General features: G+C 59.0%; 4 non-coding genes across 4 annotated transcripts; all 4 read right to left on the bottom strand.

Moving 5' to 3' along the window:
- Positions 1-35: 35 nt before the first annotated feature.
- On the bottom strand, positions 36-109 carry Trnan-guu. The gene has a single exon. It is a non-coding gene; the product is annotated as a tRNA-Asn (tRNA).
- Positions 110-1,365: 1,256 nt separating this feature from the next.
- LOC122112855 lies at positions 1,366-1,529 on the bottom strand. The gene has a single exon (XR_006148283.1). It is a non-coding gene; the product is annotated as a U1 spliceosomal RNA (small nuclear RNA).
- Positions 1,530-2,283: 754 nt separating this feature from the next.
- Positions 2,284-2,355, bottom strand: Trnah-gug. The gene has a single exon. It is a non-coding gene; the product is annotated as a tRNA-His (tRNA).
- Positions 2,356-3,070: 715 nt separating this feature from the next.
- Trnae-uuc lies at positions 3,071-3,142 on the bottom strand. Its single transcript has one exon. It is a non-coding gene; the product is annotated as a tRNA-Glu (tRNA).
- Positions 3,143-3,265: the final 123 nt, after the last annotated feature.

The raw sequence follows: 3,265 nt of genomic DNA, 5'->3' as shown, positions 1-3,265 counted from the left end.
AAAGGGCTCCAATGAAATAAAAGATACCGTAGCAGCGTCCCTGGGTGGGCTTGAACCACCAACCTTCCGGTTAACAGCCGAACGCGCTAACCGATTGCGCCACAGAGACTCACCAGATAGTTGTACAGCACACTTCTACACCTCACAAACCATCTCTCGCCCTCCTGCAAGCAGGTAAACAAAGGTTATAAATGCTCAATAAATAAATGTCAAAAACAACACAGGAGGAGACATCCAGGCCAAGGGTCACGTCACTGGGCACGCGCGAAGGTGAGACGCGGCGGGGACAGTCCGCCGGGGGACTCGGGCGGCGGACACACACATCCACGGCTTCTCCGCCTCTCCAAGCGGGGCGATCGCCCGAGGTCCCCACTCCGCCTCCTGAACGCGGGATGCGGGAGCTCAACTGTTTGTCCAGGGAGCCGCCGGGCCTTGCATTCTGGGAGTCGTTCGAATCCCGTCAAAGCCCCCAGGGACCCCGATCCCTAGCACCCAAGTGAGGTCCCGCCCCGCTGGGCGCCCCGTTCTCCGCCACAGGTGGTTCTGGGCGCAGGGAAGCCAGAAAGCAAGAGGGGGGGGGGAGGGAGGGCGGGGGCTGGGGGAGGAACGCGAGAGGAGAGACCAGAGGGGGGGAGAGGAGAGCAGAGATAGGAAAAAGCAGTCGTCTGAGCAGTGAAGAAAAGGGCCCTCAGGACAAAGCAAAAATGTCACCAGCTTTGGGAGGGCAAGGGGAGGAGCAGGAATGGAGGGGCTACAGGTTGATCAGATGCAGCACTGGTACTCACTGCACACTGTTGAACGGCAGGGAAAAACTGGGAGACAGCAGGGGAAGGGGTGACACTGCCCCAAAGGAAACGTACTCAACCTGGCTTATGTAACTGTAACCTTTACAATAACACCAAAAAACGCTATCACCAAGCCCCTTTTCCTTATTTATTTTGCGCCATCCCACACGGCCGCCCGTTCCACGTTCAGGAAACGCAGGTTGCCTTGTGCTGCCCTAGAGGAAGCCGGGGCTTCGGTCTCTAACTTCACGCCGAATGTGTAGTTTTTGCGAACGCGGGTAGTAAAACACCGTCCGTGACGTCACACGGAGGTCTCGCCCTATGCAGATGAAGGTGCCGCGGTGGGAGGAGCGGAGGGCTGATCTACCTCCAATCTTTTTTGGAGAAAACCACGTCCCCTAAAAACTTTTAGAACTCATCCTGTAAAGCTAGAAAGCCAGGATTGCAGTGAAACCTGCGAAACCTCGGAAAGGGAAAAAAGAAATCAGAACAAAATACTTCGTATTAGATTGAATTTGTCAACTTGTTAACTAACAATTCCTCTAAAACAACAGAAAGTTCTATCATTACACCACATGACCAGGGGAGAGCGCGCACGCAGTCCCCCACTACCACAAATTACGCAGTCGAGTTTCTCCTATGTGGAGAAATCGCAGGAGTCAGCGCGCCCTATGTGCAATGGGCACGCCTCGTCCTGGGAAAACTACCTACGTGATCATAGTGTTTCCCCTGCCAGGTAAGTATGAGAAGGTGCCCATCAACTCCGTCTAAACCTCCCATGCTTTGCACCGTACACACATGGTCATCAGCCTTCGTCTCCATTCCAGGACCTTGCCAAGCCCTTTGGAGCGGCTATCACCTTCTTCTCCAAGCCATGCTCCTGCGCGCTCTCCAACTGCACTGGAAATCCACGAGTGGGTGCTACAGGTGTCCGACTGCAGCCCCCCCCATCCGCCCCGTGCGGCAACCTCATTTGCATAGGGCACGCCCTCGGTGTGACATCATGGGTAGTGTCCTTCGCTTTCTGCCTGGGGGTCCAGCGAGCCCTTTAGTGCGCCCTTTGGGGGACCAAGAAGTGACCGCCCACCCTCGCTCCCTCCTGCCTCTCCTCCCTTTGGGTCCCAGCATGGTCCCGGGGTGGACCCAGCAGGGTCCCAGCTGGATTTATCCTGGGTGTGGTCCTGGACCCCCAGCTGCCTCTCCAGCAGGACACCCGGAGCCCGGGCGGGCCGAGCGCAACTGCAGGCAGCCGGGACCACGCGGGCAGGCAGAGGACACGCCGCAGGCCGCCGAGACGACGCGAGCAGCTTTACTCCTTAAATGCTCTTTCTGAATCCGGGCATGGAAGGCTCAGAGAAGAGCTGAGGTTGCGCATGGGCCCGCACCCACGACGATGGAGAAGGGATCTCGTGCCCCCGGCCGGCGCGGGAATGAGAGGGGTGGCGCGATCGGCTCCACGCTGGAGCAAAAGGGACGGAGCCGGGGAACCAGGCCAGACTGCCGTGACTCGGATTCGAACCGAGGTTGCTGCGGCCACAACGCAGAGTACTAACCACTATACGATCACGGCGCGCCACGGCCCCGCTGCGGCCTTCATCTACCCTGCAGCCGCCCTCGTCCTTCCCGCGGAGTCCAGCGAGCCGGAGCAGATGCTTTGCCGCCGCGCTTCCCCGGGCGGGCGAGGAAGAGCGGCTCCCTGTGCGCGGGCTTGTCCAACACATCTTCCATCCAGACGCGGGGAGAGCTCGGTCCCCGCTTCCCGGTGTCTCTCCTGAGTCCCCTAGATGGTCACCGAAGGCCCAAGGGGAAAAGCAAGGCCGAGGACAGCACCGTGACTGCTTTAAGCGGGGCAGGGAGCCACCGGGGCCGGTGGAAGGACCTGGGGTTGGGGGAGGGGGTCCAGGAATTCTTCACTCCCTCAGCGTGGGAAGAGCTGGGGGAGTCGTGGTGGAGCGCCCTCCCGTGGCCGGTGGAGGGGGAGCAAACCGTCGGTCAGCACCTCTTTCTTGGGTGGTTCCCATTTTGTTTTCAAAAAGAGCCACCACTACGCAAGCGATGTCAGGGAAGAAACAGCCGAGCAATGATGGCTGGAGTCTTGGAGGTGCAGACAAAACGCCAGTGAGCCCCCCCCCCCCCCCCCACACCAGAGGGGGAGCAAAGGCGCATCCCACAGCGCCCCATTACCGGCTTTATGATCCCAGTGTGTTTAATGTTCTGGATTCACCGGTCTATGGAAGTGAGGAAGATGCTTGGTAGATATGGAGATGGCACTTGCAAAAGTAAACTTCCCTGACCGGGAATCGAACCCGGGCCGCGGCGGTGAAAGCGCCGAATCCTAGCCACTAGACCACCAGGGAACTAGGTAATAGAGCTCCGGGTGTGATTGAAGGACAAGTGTGACCAGAATTCTCAGAGCTGGCCCAAGGAGAGGGGGCTCCGGGGACGGAGACCCTTCCTAGAAAGCTAGAGCAGGTCTCCGG

The sequence above is a fragment of the Dipodomys spectabilis genome, unplaced genomic scaffold (assembly GCF_019054845.1).
Source record: "Dipodomys spectabilis isolate Male_0828 unplaced genomic scaffold, ASM1905484v1 ptg000002l, whole genome shotgun sequence".
In the NCBI taxonomy this organism is placed as follows: Eukaryota; Metazoa; Chordata; class Mammalia; order Rodentia; family Heteromyidae; genus Dipodomys; species Dipodomys spectabilis.
This window is presented reverse-complemented; position numbering and strand designations above follow the sequence as displayed.